This window comes from Antechinus flavipes, chromosome 2 (assembly GCF_016432865.1).
Source record: "Antechinus flavipes isolate AdamAnt ecotype Samford, QLD, Australia chromosome 2, AdamAnt_v2, whole genome shotgun sequence".
Taxonomy (NCBI): Eukaryota; Metazoa; Chordata; class Mammalia; order Dasyuromorphia; family Dasyuridae; genus Antechinus; species Antechinus flavipes.
The window spans coordinates 312,852,009-312,872,353 of NC_067399.1; the positions used below are offsets into that span (position 1 = coordinate 312,852,009).

Here is a 20,345-nt window from a genome sequence, read left to right on the forward strand (position 1 = left end):
TCTAGCTCATTTTATAGATGAGGAAAGTGAGGCAAACAAGAAAAAGGGATTGCCAAGAGTCACACAGCTAACAAGCATCCGAGGCTGGATTTGAACTCAAATCTTTTTGACTCTGAGTTCAGTGCTCTATCCACTGTATCACCTATCTGTTCTAATGGTTAGCGTGTTCATGATAATAAGTAACCAACACATTTCATTAAGTATAAAAATGTGAAAGAATAAGACAAAGTATATTTCTCTAAAATTTTGTCAGTTGCATATGAAATATAGATAGTGATGATTGTCCCCCCCCCAAAAAAAAAAAACTATTTCTAGAAAGTTGCTACTTTCATCTTTCAGCATTTCTTAGGATTAAGGTTGGGGTTGGGTTTGGGGTTCAGATGTTTTATCACTTCTTATGACTATAATTTTAAAAAGACATTATTATAAATTAGGTCTTTAACTGAACCTTTGCTCTTAGTCTCTCACCATCATTTCTCCCATTTCTAACAATCTCTAATCTTTGACTTCTGGTACATTCCTCTGTCCTGATTCTCTTTTTAGTTCCCCGTGCATGCCTTATATTTCCAACACTGATTCTTTATCTCTGATTGCTTCCCAAATAGAGGCATGCTCAAGATTTAGTCTAGGAAGAAGCTTTCAAGGTTTCACTTATTACATCTATAATGATGACTATCCAACATCTTATAATTCTTCCTTGAAGTCTTATTTATTTTTAATTCGATAGATATCTTTTGGTTTTATATCATCTTTATTTCTGCATACATCATCTTCTCTTCTCCTAATAGACAAGTTATTACTTATAACAAAAAGTAAATAAGAATTCAATTCAATCAATATTTATTGAGCACTTATTATGTACCAGACACTATTCTAAATGCTAGTGATACAAATAAAATGAGATAGTTTTTGAACTCAAAGAGTTTACAATCCTGGGTGGGGAGGCAAGATACAAAAAGAATCTGAAAAGCAGGGGGTTAGAGGAAGAAATCCTGGTGATACCCAGATAAGAAATATGTTATTCTGTAGAATTGAAGGCAATGGTATAAGTAGTGGAAAATGAAGTTACCAGAAAGGTTATGAGCCCTCTATAAAAAAAAAGGCTTTGGGAGGGAAGAATTAAAAATAATAATCCAAATAACTCAGCAACATATCACTTGGATCTGATAATAGATACAGTTTCTGTATCTATTCTGTAATAGATACAACCACAGTCTCCTATCTTTTTAAATTGTTTGTTCTTCATTCTTGAAGAGGATCACAACATCAAAGAGCATATAAGTCAATTGAATTTAAGTGAAGGATGGGTGTTCAAAGTTACCAGTCTTACTTTCTCCTCCAAAACTATCTGGCTCCAGTGGCAAAGATTCAGAGGTCATAGATGACCCTGGTTGGAGTGAAGAACTTAGCCTTTTTCAGCGAAGAACTTAGCCTTTTTCAGCTAAGGTTTTTAACAGCTCATATTTGTACTGAGGCAATACCCCAATTCATGATTAAGACTAGGAAAGAAATGAGACAAAAAATGACCTCTTTTACCTAGTCAAAAAAATAGATATATCTTTCTATATCTATATCTATATATATAGATAGATATTTATCTATTATCTATCTATATATTGAGTAGGTAAAAGACACATATACATATGTATATACAGACATATGTGTGTATACACTTATGAGAGCAAAGAGTCTCAGAGTTTCTGATGAATACAGAAATAATTGCTACTTACATTTGTTCTAAGCTAATGAGGGTCTAAACAATGGGCAACTGGGACTTGACCTGGGACCTATAGATGGTCAATAAATGAGAGTTGAAGTGATTTGGATTTAAGGCTTGGTTCTTAAGAAAGAAATCTAGGCAGTAAACCTCAAGATATATTAGGAAAAAGGAAAAGAAGAAAGAGAAAAGAAGAGATGATGAGACAAGACAAGATAAGACAAGAGCTATGCTGCCTAACTAGTCAGTTCCAATTGAATCCCCAGTTGGTCAACTCCTACTACTCACTACTCACAGAAGTTGTTGTTATCAGGCATAGAGGAAAGTGCATTCCTCCTCCCCAATTCCTTTTCTAAGGCAAAATTTGAGCATTAAAATTCTATGGAATTTGGTAAATTTTATAATTGTTGTTGTAGTTCTTTCCATTTATATTGTAGTAGTCATTCTGTATATTGTCTTCTGGATCTGCTTTCTACACTTGGCATTTGTTAAGATAATTCCTCCCATGTTTCTCTGAAATCTTCACATTAATAATTTCTTATAATATTGTAATATTTAATCACAATTAAAATAAAAAGTAACTTTGGAAGAGAAGACTCTGCCCTCTGGGTGTATTGGAAAAGGCTTTCTGCAGAAGGTGATATAATCTCAATCTTGAAAGAAGCCAAGGATTATAAGAGTCCAAGATATGGAAGAAGAATATTCCAAGGATAAAAGATAATCAATGCAAAGCATGGAGAGGGGAGATGGAGAGTTGTGCATGAGGAACAAGAAGCTGGTTAGAACATAAAGTATATATGCAGGGGAGTAACTTGTAAGAAGAATAAAAAAATTAAGAAATCAGGTTATGCAGATGAAATAATTTATTTGAATAATCTATGGGTTTATTAGGATAAATTCATTGCCATTCAGATAAACTTTATTCTGAAAATTACAGGAACATAGTTTAGTCATCTTAAGCAATCTTTACTTATGATTCTATATTCTCACTCATACTATATGTTTCCATATAATGTCGGCAGTGAGTGCAAATACATTTCTTTCTCTGTCGTACTCTTTAGGAGGAAACAAATATAGTGTCCCTATTAAATCCACTAAGCCCCCAAACTAAAAATATATTCCTCCTGGGCATGTAAACAACAAGCTGGTCTTTAGTACACAAAATATCCGAACAGATTGTCCTTGGCTGTTCACTATACTGTATGTTCTGGCACTTGTTGGTATATTTACTGCGTTCCTGTTAAAAAAAGAATTGATCTGAGGAAAACAGCCAAGTTCAGAATGTTTTTAAGTCTACATTACGCACTGTCAAAATAAGTTTTAAATATATGTGATACAGAATATCTGCAATTCAAAACAAAAGCACATGAAGGGAAAATAGAAAAATACTTTTAGTTCTGTATGAATCACATCAGAAAAAAAAATGATCAGAATCTCTCTTCTTCGACCATGCTGACAAAGATTAAAGATGGTGGATTGGGAGACGAGAACTCCTGAAATTGGCATTATGAGATGAAAGCTTTGATATTCATAAAAGGACAGATGAATAAAAATAAAGGAAGTGATGTTTAAACAACTAGTCTCATCACCCTGAACAAATCATATTGGCTTTCCAAGTCTCTGCTTCATTTGCAAAAACATTATGTGGCCATAACTCCACATTCAGAAACATCATCATATTTGAGGATACTCTGGTTCTATCTAGAAATATTCCTGTCTTCTTCCTTCATTTCCTTATGAAAAAAGTTAAGGAAATACCAAAATTTATTCTTTTAAAAATAAATTTTCTTTTTTCTTGTTAATTTAACAATTATCAGCAATCACAAATATTTCAAGATAGATGAAAGTTATGTGAAAGAAGATTGTAAAATAAACTGTGAACTGCTACTACTTTTAAGTATTCAAGCAATATATATGTAGCCTATAAGAGAGTAAGATATTCATTTAAATGGTATCTCTTTTTGTTTAGATTTTTTTTCTTTCTGTACACTATATATATATATACATATATATATAGTATATACACATACTATATGATTTCACATACATATATGATTTCAATTATTGTTCCAGATTGAATTTTAATGTGGAATCAGTAGTGAGGGGAAGAAAGAAGAATGAATAACAGGAGTCTCCAACATTTATGAGAGAATGACTTGGTATGGCTTCAGGACTGAGGTAATGAGGGCCAGTGGTGCAAAGTGAGTGCAGGGAATGGTGGTCTCTCCTATATTTTTATATGCCATATAGTAATTTGGGATCCAAGGGTTAGAAAATTTCATCATACAATTGTGAAATTCAGGTAGGCTAAATAATTCCTTCACTAATTATCTCAAAGAAGTGATGGGAAAATACTAAGTGATAATAAGATTTAGAGTTAGAAAAGGCCTTCAGATCAGGGATTCTTAATTGTATGACATAGACCCCTTTGGTGGTCTGATGAAGCCTTTTTTCAGATTCATATTTTTATAATATATGAAATAAAACACATAGGACTGCAAAATATACCAGTTATCTTGAAATAGTTATTAATTTTAAAAAAGCTCACAGACCCTAGGTTAAAACCTCATAGTCCAAGCTCCTCAGTTTACAGATGAAAAACTAAGGCCCCATTGCTCACAGTCACAAGGTAGGAAGATTAAAGCAGATTTAAAATCAGGTCCTCACTTCCCAAGTCTGTTGGTTTTTCTATTATACTATACTGCAGCTCTTATGTGAAATAACTTTTAAAATAGTAGCTCATGGAACAAATGTAATATGTTATTATTTTTTTACCTATTGGTTTCCCCGAATTCTTTTCTGTGCCATCATATGCAGGCCAGATTTCCCTAGCAATATTCAATACCAAAAACTGGTCCTGTTCTCTCCATCAAAATATATCCTTACCTCCCATTCCTTTGGAATCCTGTTCTCAGCCAGGAAGCACTGCAAGAATTGATATGACAAACTAATTCATATTAAGGTATGACTGATAACAAGTACTCTATTGCTCATTTGCACTTTAATAGGGATGTTTGAATCTTATAATCCAAATGAATTGATTTCTCATGGCAGAATGTCAACCATTTTGGCAAATAGGTTGAAAGAGATTTCCATTTACAAATAGCTTCTCAGCATGCTTTACAACAATCAAGGTGTGGCCAATTGATTATTGAACCTACAGAGTGCCAATCATGTACAATATAAAAGAGGAAAATAGCATGTTATCATTAAAATTATTTTGTTCTTTTCACTTAGCTTTATTTTATATTTACATGGGAGAGAACATAACAAAAGGGAGAAACAAAACATAAGGCTTAGTAAAGGAGAAATTATAATGCCCGTGTGTGTATATGTGGTAATAGAGAAAGGGTAAGGAAAGGAAAAGGGCAGGAACAGATCCAGTGATATAAAATCCTCCAAATTGGAAAAGCCTCTTCTTCCTCCACTTCAAATCACTGTGTTAGTCTACAGAAAATTCATCCCTAAATTTTTCACAAAATTAAGACCTAGATAGCATAAGGAGCCAACAGCAGTGACAAAGGTGGTTTTTATTTATTTGTTTGTTTATTTATTTATTTATTTTCCCTAGGCTCCTGACAAGGAGAGATTGATAGTGGCTAGTAGAGAGATGTCAGAAAGTCAACCTCCTGACTCCCAGGTTCTGTGGACACATTTGTCATCCCCAATGCTCTCTCCCCAGAGGGTGCTTCTTGTCATGGGTTCTGATTTGAGTGCTCAGTGATCAGGGAGACAGAGAGGTGAGAAAGAGAAGGCATCATTCTTCATAACTCACTAGTGAAGGAAAGGAAAAAGAGGAGGGGGAATAAAGAGTCACCCATGACTGAATCTCAATTAAGTACTATTCTTGTCAGTACCAATAAATGAGAAAAATGGAACACAACATGGGGAGGGCGCTAACACCAAATTTCATAGCTTCCTAAACAAAAAATATCAGCCTCTTTAGTTGGGGGGGAGGAGAGCTAATCAAATCAATATATTTAAAACCTGAAGATCTGGGATCTAAAAACAAATATGAATCCAGTCATGTGTGTCATTTTATGGGTGATCAACAGCATCATGAAAGTTTCAGGAGGTAGGTTAGAAAGGAGGTAACTACTATCTACATTAAGTTTTATACATACATGATTTAAATTTAATTCTTCCTTCCAGAGAGATGACAGAAAGCAATTCTAAGCCTGAACTAGGAGTCACAGGGACTCATAGAATTCCCTCAAATATTCATCTTCATATTATGTAACTGCATATATAAAGTTGGTATAAGAGGAAAAAATATGATTTGTAGTCAGAAGAATTAAGTTCAAATGCTAACTCCCCAAATTTAGTAACTTTATAACCTCTCTGAATTTCATTCTCCACATCTATAAAATGTTGGGGTTGAACTCAAAGTTCTGTAAGATCTATGTGCATAATACATATGGCAAATAACAGATTGGAAGTTTCAAATTCTGATTGATGCAGATTCTAATTCTTTGACATTCTGTTCTTTCTAGACTTAAATCCTATAAATGTATATTATTTGATATGCTTCAAATTCCTAGTTTTTAGAATCATTCCTTTGGATTAGATAATCATGTCTTCATGAAACTGCTGTTAAATTTATCCAAACATTTATTCATTTGACAACCATTTATTAAGCACCTTATATATGCCAGATATTTTCTTAGGTGCTGGGGATACAAAGAAAAAAATTAAACAGTCTCTGCCCTCTTTGGGGGGAAGGGGGAGAGAGAAAAGGAACAATATGATTATAGGTGAGTAAATATAAAATACATAATATAATTATAAAGTAATTTATGAACACGAGCAATTGGGGAATCAGCACTTGAGTTTTCAAGGAAATTATGAAGTGTACTAAACCAGAAGTGAAGAAAGAGCACATGCATACTCCAGTCATGTTAAAACAGGCTACACAAAGGTGTGAAGATAGAGATGGAATATTGTGTTCATTGAATGTGAATTCATTGAATGAAGTAGTTCATAATAGACCTGGAAAAATAAGCTAGAGGCAGATTACAAAAGGCTTTATTTACCAAAAAGAGAGGTTTGTTTTTGTCCCAAAAGTACTTTGGAGCCCTATGGTGCTAACTGTGCAGGACAGTGAATTAGTCAAATCTGAGTTTTAGGAAAATAAATTTGTAAGCTATGTGGAGATTGGATTGTAGAGGGGGAAGATGAGTCAGAGAAACAATTTAAAAAGCTGTTGTTATAATAGACTAGGTAAGAAGTAGAGAGGGCCAGGGCTAGGGTAATGGTCATGTAAGAGAGAAAAAGGGATAAAGTGAGAGATAAAATCAACAAAATCTAGCCATTGTTTAGTAATGGAAGTGAAAAGAGGAAACAGAGTGGAGTTAAGATTGTCCATCTGGATAAAGAAAAGGATGGTGGTGTTCTCAATAAAATAGAAGCATGTTAGTACAAGGGATCAGTTTTGGGGGAAGCTTAGATATGTTAAGTTCAAGACACATATGTAGTTGAAGATACCTATAATGGGGGAATGTCCTAGAGGCAATTATACAGAAATTTTAAAGACTAATTTAGTCCATTTTATAATTTGTCAATTTTGCATGTCAAATAAAGTATGTTTGCCACAGCAGGAATCCTGAAAAGTTGGATGTGATTGAGCTACAACAACCTGTATATCATCATGGCAGTGTTGAAGAACAAAGATGAGTTGTGGATCCTCTGGGTGATGTTTAAAAGTAATACACCAGACTCATGTCCAATAACAGGCCTTAGAAAACCTTCTTATATAGACAATATTTTCACTCCATCAGGCTCTTTTCTCTTTTATTTCATTATTCATATCTCAGAGTATCTTCACAAGATTACAAGTTTGACCTTTTGATTGCTGTTTTCATTAGGTAGTTATTTTGGCCTCCCACTGACCAAGTTTCAGCTGGGTTTTCTCATCTTTTAAACAAGAAAAATAAGAGTGGTTGTAAGGAATATGCATTCCTGAAATAATGCTCATGAATAAAAAATAAATAAGCATGACATAAAAAATAAGCTCCATACCTTGTTTACATGATTCCAAGAGTGAGGATGTAAAAAGGTTAGTGACTAAGTCTATAGCATGAACTTAACCAAATTGCCTTGCTCTGTAAAACATATTCTCTCAATCATTTTCTTTCATATTTGTGTTCTCTATTTTGACAATGATCAAGGGTAAAGGAAGGAAGATTAGACTAGCAATTGGTCCCGGATTTCAAAACATAAACCCAAATTCAATATATTTTTTCCTATTTAATATTCTCAAAACTGTGTAAAAATGTTTTATTTCCCCATTTTACAAATGAGGAAAGTAAGATTCAAAGAGTTTAAATGATTTATTCAGGGTCATACAACTACTCTCTGAAATAGAAACCTTCTTGACTTTAAGCCTACCACTCAATCCATCTTCCATTCCTTTGAAGCAGACCCATTATAATGCTTACTTTTTAAAAGTTCCCATAATGGAACATTTGAATTTTAAAGATTGGGATTGTACAGACAATCAGTGCTATGATCATTTCTGTTATCAGTTTCCCTGGTTATATCATATACAATCATTTATAATACTGGCCAATATTACAAGCTTGTGCCAACTTTTCAATTTAATAGTTGTAACTAATAGACAATAATAGAAAGAATGTGGGATTTGGATTAAACTCCTGATTTTGCTGCTTGCATCTGGGGAATTTCAACAAGTTCTCTGAACTTTCTTTTTATTTATAACATAAGGGAGTAAGATTATATAATTTAAGTTCCAAAATTTAAGATAGCCTCAAGACTCATGTTCAATCTTGGGGGACTTTTCAATAGGCCTAAGATTTCCTTTGGAGATATTGGAATTTGACTTATATCTAGTTCTGAAATAAAATGAAAAGGGTCTTACCTCTTGTAAAAGCATTTAGACTAAGACATATTTCATAAAGGACAATCTTAATTTAATTTTAAAAAAATCACACAGAATTCATATCAGAAAATAATGGATCCCTAGTTTCTTCCTAGGGTACATTGAAGTAATATTGAATAGAATGCTATGTCTGAAGAACCATAGAAAGTTTTGGCAAGTAAGTTAATGATTCATTACTCCCTTTTAAAGAGACTTTTCTTGACTCATCCATTATATCCTACCTCCAAAATATAATGCACTTCAGACATGAAATATATACTCATATCATGTAAATTTTTGCCTTTCCCCTAGAGTACCTTTAGGAAAATCTTTTTTCAAAGACTAAGGCATTATTTAATTTACTTACATTGATTTAACAAACCTATATTCTTTAACATATGCATAAATGTTTTTATTGGTATTGCTGAAAATTACTCTGTCTCTATCTCTGGGGAGTCTGTCCCTCCCTCCAGTAAACTCTCCCCAAATAATGTAACATTGTGAAAGCTTTCTGTGGTCTTAGAATACTGTAGGCCAGCTGACCATAATCACTACTTAACACTGGCATGTAAGATATATAAAGTAGAATAACATAGATCTTGTTGGGAAGAGCTTTAGGAAAACTTTCCAGCTCACAGTGGCAAGAGCCAATAAAATCTAGGGCATATTTGTTTTGATTATAGCTTGGGAAATTGTCTTCTTTATACACTGTATAAAGAAATTGGATTATGTCATCTCTCTCTCTCTCTCTCTCTCTCTCTCTCTCTCTGTCTCTCTCTCTCTTTCTTTTTCTCTTTCTCTCGCTCTCTGTCTGTCTCTCTCTCTTTCTCTGTTTCTGTCTCCATCTCTGTATCTCTCTTTCTCTGTCTTTTTCTCTGTGACTCTGTTTTTCTCTCTCTTTCTCTGTTTCTGTCTGTCTCTCTTTCTCTGTTTCCGTCTCTGTCTCTGTCTCTCTCTTTCTCTGTGGGTTTCTGTTTTTCTCTCTTTTTCTGTTTCTGTCTTTATCTCTGTATCTCTCTCTGTGTCTCTTTCTCTGTGGGTCTCTCTGTTTTTCTCTCTTTTTCTGTTTCTGTCTTTATCTCTGTATCTCTCTTTCTGTCTCTTTCTCTGCGGGTCTCTCTGTTTTTCTCTCTTTTTCTGTTTTTGTTTCTGTCTCTGTCTCTGTCTCTTTCTCTCTCTTTCTCTGTGGGTTTCTCTGTTTTTCTCTCTTTTTCTGTTTTTGTTTGTCTCTGTCTCCATGTCGCTGTCTCAGTCTCAGTCTCTGTCTCTTTCTCTCTCTCTGTCTCTGTCTCTCTTAATCTCTCTCTTTCCCCTTCCTCTAATCACCACCCCTTTCTAAGAGCTCAAATGTATTGCTCCTGGATGTAGTCTAAAGGAGCATCCTCTATACATAGACCAAAGCCAATTGGAACATAATGACCAACTGCAGCTGTTCAAAAGTCTAGTGGATTTAAGGAAGGCAAGTACTTCCCCCTGGGGAGTTTGAAGTCATTTGGTTCAATTGCTTTGATAGCTTTGTTCTCTGAAGGAAATTGTCTTTTATAGGAAACATCAGCCACATATCCATGGCTGTCATATGAGAAGGGGACTTTGCAAAGAAACACTATTACCCAGGAAGATATAGCATGAATCTTTCATCTTGCTTGTGTCTGCCAAGGAAGGGAGCCATAGTGTTGCAATTTAAAGGCAAAAAGGCTAGTGGCAATGCCAATTTGCTTCAATAACCCCATCTCCTTTCACATACACATGTTAGTAGCATATCTATAATTTGGTGATTTAGGATATCTGAAATGGATGAACTGGAAATCCTTTGTAACTCCTGGCTATATAGTTGGAAAGAGAATTTTCTCTAAATATGCAATGAAGATTCACTCTGAATTCATTACCTGAAGTATTCGTTTTAATAACACTATGCTACTTCATATGATGGGATGACTAGAAATGAGAAACTTTAAAAATGCTTTGAGGATATTTCCTTACTGATCTTTATAATGTTCAAGGAAGGAAGGAGGAAACAGGAGCGATAATTTCCATTTAACATGGATGAAAACTAATTCTGCAGGGAACTTAGTTATCCATTGGATCAGCTGAGGGAGATTTCAATAAGATGCCAGGAGTCTCAGTTTTCTCATTTATAAAATGAAAAGGCTGAACAAAATAATTTTTAAGGTCCCATTTAGACCTGATTTTTTGGCTTTTGCTGGCTTTCATTCTGTTTCCTACCTTCACTTATAACATGATTTGGTGCCATGTCATCTCATGATGAGCAATACTAAACAGCTTAGGCACACTATAACACAATCAGCTTTAGCACGGAATTGAATTTAAGGCAGGCTTGTCTTAGCTCCTATCCAGGAGAAACTAATTTTTTTATATTTCAAAAGAATTGGATAAAAAACAAATTCTGGGATAAAATGCAAAATCTTTGGTTAAGCATTTAAAATCCCTCAGAGTCTAGTTACAATCCCCTAGTTGTTAATGCATTCTAGAATTGTAGGGTGGAGGAGATCAGTGATGTCATCCAGTTTGTCCCAGTTTACATCATGAAAATTGAGAAAGAATGACTTGTCCGAGGCTATATAAGTAGTAAAGACAAAAAAAAAACAAACAAACAAACAAAAAAAAACTAGGCTTTATACCTAACCCTTCTGACAATAAATACAATGTTTCTCCAACTACATCTGAACTGGATGGCTTTAACTAACTATCAAAGCAGAGACATGACCATGAAGAAACTAGAGGATAGTTGTGCTTTCCCCCTCGCTTATTTCTTTTATTTAGGCCTGTAAAATGTATGGCTCAAATAAATGAAGCCATTAAAAGCCAGTTCAATGACAGCATCAATGCTATAGTATACTTTGATCCTGTCCTGCAGTAATGCTTCTACATTAGTGTTGATCATGATTTAACCTATCTTTAATGGTCTTAAGTGTCTGATCTACAAGTTCTATTAAACCAATACAGGAAAATACATATCATTCCAAGGAAATTTGCCAACAATGATACGAGGAAATGGCTACGTACTGGAGTAACTTTTACTGATTTCAATATTGCTCATTGGTATGTGCAGACTTTAATGACCTTACAAGGTACATCTAATACCAAAGTGATATCCATTGATTTCTTCAACAGTACCCAAGATATTAAGAAACCAAAAATTAAAACTTGCTGTAAATTTTCCATAATTTTTAATTTGTTAAAATAGAATCAGATATTTTTCTTTTTCCCATAGAATTTAGAGCTGGAAGAGAATCAGGAGAGGCTTTGATGAAATGACCTGTGAGGCTCTTTAGCATTCATTTACAATGATAAATCATCTAATTCAAAGCATACTTAAACAATAAGTTATATTGCACACTCCTGATAGTCTTCCATGGATAATGGACTCACTACTTTCTGGGCAATCCATTGCACATTCGAGCATCTATGATTGTTAGGAAATTAAAATCTGGTCTCAACTTCTACCAATTGACCTATTCTCTATTCTCTCAAGTCAAATAAAGCAAATTTAATCACTTTTCCTTATAATAGTAATTCAAATTCTTAAGTCAAAATAAAGTTAAGAGAACTAAGCAATTTTCCTCCTAAGAAGAGGGAGGAGTGAAGGTAGGGACTTATGGGAGTTCTTCCTCAGAACTCAGAATTATTCCTTTAAATAATGATTCTAAATAAATTTTAGAGGATCGAAACCCACAAAAAGAAGGAGTGGAACAATTTTATAGCCGAAGGCATCTTGGAAGGTCCTTAAGAGGGGTCTATTGCATCAGGTTAGGTTTGGAGCACAATCAGAGAGTCAGCAGAGCCCCAGGAAACCAGACACATGTGGTAGGGCCTTTGACTGTGACAGTGGCAGTGATCTCCAGCCCTCTCAGCCCACAGAGGCCAAGGATAACTCAGCAGGAAAGGTTTGGCACACTAGGGTGTAAGAGAAGCGCCAGCCCAGGATCAGGCTTTGGGAGCCACTGAATTAACAGCAGTGGTAGCGGTGGCAACGGTGGCCTGTAGCAACAGGAACAGGCTTCCTGAGATCTGAGCACACAGGTAGGAGGACAGGAATAGCTGGTCAGAGGGAGCTTGCAGGGACCTTTTGGCTGGCAATGTGTTGCTCAGCCTGGGTAGCAAGTGCTGGCAATGAGATATCCATTAGCTAACCATCTCTATATATAGTCTAACCATCTCCCTAGCCTCCTTTAGATATGTATTCCTAAAACAGAGAATTCTCCTCTTCATTTCTCTTAAAAAATATCATACTAGCCACTGCATGGGGGAGAAGATGATCTCAATGAGTATTTATAACATATAATTAACTTTCTGCTTTTATGCCTCCACTAGATATTATACATTGTGCATTTGGCCAAGTCTTGATATAGAAATTTAGTTGTAGTTATCATCTAGTATTCAGTTTTACTGAACACAACAGATCAGGAGAGGATAATGGATACATATAAACATTTTCTAAATATCCTTATACCATGAAAAGAACTAGGTATGGGAAGAGATGTTTTTGAAATCTTTTTTTCCTTGTCTTCTTTTACATACAAGATTGATCTACTTCTCTTGCATTTTCTTTCTTGCTCTGTCACTCTTTTTAAAATTATTACAAATTTTTAAATGACTGGATTGTAGCCCAAATCACTGCAGATTTCACATCTTGTTTGGTCTAATTTTATCATCTACTCTGCCAAAATGGTTTCATCAATGAGACTGCATTGTAGGAGCTCTACTAATCAATTCTTTGACACTTAATTAAGAACTCTGCTTGTCTTTGAGGATCTGAAGCCTGAAACAGTGAAGTCTTTCTATGTGAAGAGTAGGCTGTTAGAGCTTCTGGCAAAAAGAAGCCCATATCTCTCACTACCTCTGCTGTTCATATAGCTTTGATATTACTTTGAACTTATAGATAGTGTCTTTCTAGTCCCCTAGCCTCAATTTTCTTTTCAGTTACTTTAATCTCTGACCTGCTGCTGCTAATGGCTTCAAAAACCCTTGAGGGTCTCAGATCTATTCGCAGACAGATGCTGCTAGGGTAGACTATGGGAGTCAAGCCCACAGGCTTAAAACTTCAAGGTGTCATCCCTTCAGGTCTCATGAGTTTCCTCAGTTGGGCCTGGTCACCATATGGAAGGGGAAAGGCTAATAAAAACTATAATACTAAAGGCACCAAGGTAAGCACTGGTGCTTAAAAGATCATAGGGTTTATATTTGTAGTGTATTTTAGAGAGAATCTAGTCCAATTTTATCATTTTACTAGTGAGCAAAACAACTCGTCCGTAAAGTAGTTTGACCAAAGCTATGTAGATATTAAGTGGAAAAGTCAGGATTTGAACTCAAATCTCCTAGCCACCAACTGGTTTTTTTAAAAAACACTGCAAAGAACAGACTTCCAAAGTGTTCTCTTGAGTAACTTGAAACTTATAGGAAAGATCCAATGTCATTCCATCTGAATTGAATCAATGTACAGATTCCTTTAGAAGTGAAACAAGTAAAACTTAGGATCAGGCCATATCCAGACAGACATTATTATATTTCATTTACTATTGGAAAAGTTTTGTTGCTCATATACATTTCAGAAACTATCATTCACATAAAGTTTAAATGGAGATGGAATCCTTGGGTCACAATTTTGGTTGGAAAATATAAATTTAAATCATATTCATAATTTTGATCCAATACTAGCTTTTTAATGAATCATTTTTATTTATTTGTAGAACCTAATGTTGTTTAAGGAATAGAGGATCATGATCATGCACAAGTTTATTAAATAATATTGTCTATTAATTTCTATTCGTTACTATGGGATTTATAGAGATTTTTATTCTATGTTGGTTCTGTTTCCAAGCAATTACATTCAAATGAGGACAAACTGAAAGGCAATATACTAGATAGCATAAATTAAATAAATAAATACACTAATATAAAGTGTATGAGAACTCATTTGAATCTGAAGGTCTAGGTTCATAGATTCAGTACTGCTAGGGACCCTAGAGATGGTCTCCTTTAAATCCTACATTTTGCAATTGAGGAAACTGAGATGTAGAGATGAAACATCTTGCCTAAAGTCATATGGGTTAGTCAATTATGGCCCAGTGTTGACACATCAAAATTATTTCTTTTTAGAGGAGCATTTAAAGCTGAGTTCTAAAGGACAGTCATCCCTTCCACATTACAACTTTCCCGAGATTTCAATACATTTTGGCACAAGAAATTACATGGAAAATTTGGGAGAATTTTGGGGACTCCACAAACACATGAAGGACAGTAGATGACAGAAAAAAAATTGGAACCCAGCAATATATGAGATATATGTATGATATTGTATAATATCAACATATTTTTTATCTTTTAATACCATAATAATTCAGACTATTTCTCTGGTACAAAAGGAAGGACAATTTTTCCCCCCAGATTTCAGGAGAATCCTCAAAATGTAAAAGACATAACTGTATGCAGAATGATGGAGTGAGAAGATTCCATAAAAGAGGAAGGATCATTAATTTGCCTGAATGGAATGAAGGGAAGCACGTTAACGGTTAAATAGTCACAGTAGTAAGATATCTTGCAGCTCAAAAGTAAAAGAGTTTATTTAACATATTCAGCTAAAGAAGAGAATCTTTGGAGGACAGACTGAGTGGTCATATTAAAATGGGTAATATAAAGTATACTGAGAACTCATTAAATCCTAAATGCAACATTATGGTCTGGGTCTTTAGACTCAGTATTGCAAGGGACTTTTGAGATACTCCATTCAGACTCCTACATTTTATAGATGAGGAAAGTGAGCTGAAAACAACTTTGACTTCAGCATAAAAAAATCAAGTGGAAAAGAAAGGAAAGGCTGAAAGAATCTCTAGAAATGCTCATAGTTTCTTGCATCTCAATGAGCTTTCACCAAACACTTCAATGATTTAAAGTTAAGTAAATTAAACATATAGATTTAAAAATTGATTAAAGTCTACAAGGATTTTGAATTAAGGAAAAGTAGAGAAAAGGAGTCATTGAATCAAAATCTGTTTTATTGAATTCAATTTTTAAGTTGACACTCAGCAAGTTCAAAACAAAACAGGGTTCAGGAATTTAAAATGTTCATGGCACTTGTCTTGGCTAAATATTCACTTAACATTTCTCAGTTTCTTTGAATTCTTTTATCTAATTTACAAAGTCTATAGTTTGCAAGATGGATATATCTTTCTGGTCATTTAAGATAGATAGATAGATAGATAGATAGATAGATAGATAGATAGATAGATAGATAGATAGATAGATAGAATATGTAAAGGACTTGAATTATTTTAATGCTGATAAAATAATTTATAGTATTTATGATATATACATGATATATCTAATATGTAGGTACACATTGTATCACCATTTCTCTGATCAGCATTACGATAAATGTAAATAATGGGCAAAGATTCTTTAGTGATCATGATCACAAATATATGGAGATTATGATTGTAATTCTAGCTGAAGAAAAGTACAAGGATATTCCTTTCTCCTGTGTTATGACATTCCTAATATCTAATCCTATATCTTCAACAAAAGTGTTCCTTCTGTATGAAAGAATGGTTCAATTCGAATTTCTAATTCTTCTAAAATTTTTGAAGGATATGACTAAAATCCAAAATGAAGGCATCTTCCATGTAATTGATCAATTCACTTATGTATCCTGGGCAATCATAGGGATAGGGATTAAATCTATAATTTCATTGGTATAGGGAATTTCTGAGAGAAATAAAACTCTCTCTTAATCCAGGTTAGCGGTCTTCTCTTCAACTTAGAGACTTTGAGGATTATTTAGATTAATGAAAAGTTAAGGCTATCCATCATCATATATAATATTAAAATAAAAAAGGTCATCAGTCTGTAAAGAGCATTAGTTTGTAGTCAGTCTCAGCTCTGCTTTGGGCCACCCGGGTGATCTTGGGCAAATTATTTCATTTGGAGGGGGCTTCTATTTTCACATGTACAAAAGGAAGAGTTTGAAGTAAATGATCTATAGGCCCTATTTTCTATTTATTATTATATTCTTTATTTTTAAAGTAGTCTCTTCTTCATTTTCAGTACTTGAAAATATATTTTCTGTTTTACCTGTGCAGTCCCCAATTCCTTACCTCTCCTCCAATCTGCTAATTTCAAGTACATAATTATTAGCACAGCAAGGAAGTTACTATGGTTAAGCTTTAAGAACAGAAAATAAACAGATGCAGTCAATAGCTCTGAGGAACACAAAAGTCTGTATCATTGCTGGATCATTCAAAGCCAACACATACAAGCAAGGCTTCCATTGTTCATATTGGGAAGTTGTTCTTAATGATACTACTCATTTGGAATGTTGTAGTATTTGTAGGAGTGAAAAGAGAGACTACTGTTACATTATCATGGCGAGACAGCATGTTGGCAGGGTTTGATTGCTTGTCACTGTCTTCTCCCTGCAGTGTAAGTGTTTCCCTTGGGGGAAGGAAGGTCTAGACCATGCTGCCTAAGCTTTCTGAAATCCTGAAAACAGAGAGAAACTCATATCCTTGGCTGTGATCAATCTTTGACACAAGTTGGAGAAAGTAACATTCTTAGTGATAGCTTTTGAACTACTTTAACATGTTGTAAAAGGTCAGGGAACTCTGAGGCTAATTTTATTAATGGTATGTACTAGGCACTTAATCTAAATGCTGTTTATTAAATTAGATTTTACTGAGTGAGGAAAACCTGACAGAATACTGAAAAGAATTAAGAGAAAATCTATCATTTGGGAAATAAATGGGACCAGAAACAAAAGATAATTAACAAAAGTGAAATTATTATTCTTTAGAAACTTTTAGAATTATTAATTTTTAGAAACTTTTAAGTTGAGGTCAAGAAAACTATGGGCAGCTTGGTGTTGCAATTGATGGAATACCACCCAGGAGTCAGGAGAACTTGAGTTCAAATCTGACCCCAGATAATATACTAGCTTTGTAACACTAGGTAAGTCATTTAACCTTTTTTCCTCGATTCCTCATCTATAAACTAAACTACAGAAGGAAGTGGTCATTCTAATACCTTTGCCAAGAAAATCTGAAATAGGGTCATGGAGATCAGTGACTAAAATAACCCAATAACAAGAAAAATACCACAGATTAAATGTTATTGTCATTGACATTTTAAAAGATATAATATCAAAACAATTCTCTGAGATGCTACTTTTAATATAAAAATACATTTACATTTGTCTTGAGATTTTAGTGTAAATTGAATTTAGAAAGTAGATTCATTAAAATTGTTTTATAGATGGTACATCAAGAGGGTGGGGTATGACATGGGTGAGAGGGTTAGGACAAATGGAAATAGGCTATTAATTAGGAATGCAATAACAAAGTGGACTGATTCAATTTGTATTTCGCTAAATGCTACTTCTCATCTTCAAGAAAGTTCTAGAAAAAACACTCTGGGGAAGTTAATAGTTTCCTTTAAGAAATGTGCAAATTTCTCCTATTCGTACTTTTTTTTGTATGTATAGTCAGAGGGAAAAATGGGGAGGAAAGTCCATTTATTTCTTCACAGAGAATATGATTTCAAATTTCAATTAAAATGAAATGAGCAGCAGGATTATCACTATAGAGCAGGCTCTGGGAAGCAGCAATAGGCCTTCTCTCATCGCCATGGCAACTGGCCTCATTGTTAGGGCTACCTTGGTGCACCATGTAATTGTCGGTGTGTGAGCTAAACTGATAATACACAATCAATACCCCATAAGCAGCAAACAACATTTTGAGCCTGCAAAAATCCTTGAAAAAGAGAGGTCATTTATTATTATTTTTTATAATTGTGTAGTGATCTGTAGGTTTGATAGGAAAGGAAAACAGAGTGTGTGGATAGTTCTGTCCAGACCAAACAGCTTCCACAATAGATAAGGTGTGTAACAGAAGGACTATAGGATGAGCTGTGAGCATCATGAAGTGGGATGGGAACTGCAACCGGACCCTTGGGAAAATGTCTTTCACCTGTCCTAAGGTGAGAGAGTGAGCATCCTTACATAGGAAGAAAGTTGCTCAGAGTGATGGTGAATGGGTTAGGAAGAGAAGGATCCTCCATGGACTTGTTCTCTTGTATAACTGTAACTGCCCCTGTTGAACATCACCTATGGCTCGACAGGGCAAATGAATAATTTCCTAGAGTCACACTATTATTGAGGATCTGTGATACAGTACGTGGCATAGAGTGCCAGGTCTGGCATCAGGTAGACATCTTCCTGAGTTCAAATCTGGCTTCAGACTCTTCTTAGCTGTGTGACTGTAGGCAAATCCCTTAACATTATTTGCCTCAGTTTCCTCATTTTCAAAATAAGCTGGGAAAGAAAATGGCAAGCCATTTCAATATCTTTGCAGAAAACCCCAATGGGGTCATGAAGAGATATGACTGAAAATGACTGAATAACAACAAAAATAAAGATACTGTTACATTTTATGTAATGAATGGCACACAGTCAATATCTCTGAGTCCAATTTCCTTAATTTTTTTTTCATTTTAAAGTCTTACTTTACTTACTTGCTCACTACCTAAGTAATTATTGAATTTGGGGCAGAGATTAGACTTGGTGTCCCTAGTCACAGGTATTATTGTCTTAGGGGAAAGGTAATAAAAGCTTGTCAAGGGGGTACAGGAACTATTTAGTTGATAACTATATGCAGGATAAATATAAGTATTTTTTTTCATGTTGGATAATGGGTACAATAAAGTCTGTTGAAGTTAAAGATAGAGGGCCCAAAAGGCTTAGAACCCTTACATTTTAGTACATTATGGTGCTCAAATGTGGTTGTAGGTAAGAAAATTATATAAACCATACACCCTGTCCTCATGGTATTTAAACTATTAGAAGGATGAGCTATAAGAACTGAGAACTGTGATACACAATAATTCCTGAGTGTATAAAGTATGAGACAAAATATTGGTAGGCATGCGTATGTGGGTGGGTTTGTATGGAGGAGCTCATTCTTTTCTTTCAGATTTATAGAAATTCTTAATCTAATCTGGTAGATACTTGCTACTTAATATTTTGCAAACTTGTATTTTAATGTCTTCTCAAACTAAGAAAGTCTGTCATCTTGCCCCTGTATTTTGTACCCCCAGAAAGCATAAATGCCAGTGAAGCAATTTTATCTTTCCTACTCCTTCCTTCTGTTTGCTTTTTAATGGTTGAAGGCCTTGAAGATGGGAAATTTCTCTGAAGGGAAAGAATGCGCACTTTCCAGGAACTTAAGAATAAAATATGTTATATTAATAATACCTCTACTAACTACAGTCAGGAGACTCACTAGCAAGGGTCAATGGTTGTTAAGTTAATAGTTAACTGTTAAGAGTAAAGAGGCTGTTCAGATTATGGCCATCTCAGATTGACAGCTCTCAACAACTCCTTTATTTGAAAATTGTCACTTTATAGTATTCAATGGCCCCCTTCCTAATCCCTTCACCAGTTAATAAATTCAGAGTTCGAAAATGATTGAGGGTGGGTTAGGTGGAGAGTGGCTAGAGAAGCAGTTTGTTAGAAATCATAGCTTGTTTGGTAAAAAAAATGCTGAGAGGTATGAAATCTCTGAAGCAGTTTAGACCTGGGCAGAGATTAATGAGTGGGCAGGGAGCAGCTGACATAATTACATTCACAAGTACAGAATAAAGTCACTACATCTATTAGTTTCCCCTTTATATTATGGTTATTGATGGGACAATATGCATATTTTGTACAGAGATAAATAATAGACATGCTTATGGGCACATACA

General features: G+C 34.5%; 1 protein-coding gene across 25 annotated transcripts in view; it reads right to left on the reverse strand.

Annotated features, from left to right (window-relative positions):
- NRXN3 (neurexin 3) overlaps window positions 1-20,345 on the reverse strand; it is a 2,067,316-nt gene that overhangs the window by 818,918 nt on the left and 1,228,053 nt on the right. The window lies entirely within an intron of this gene.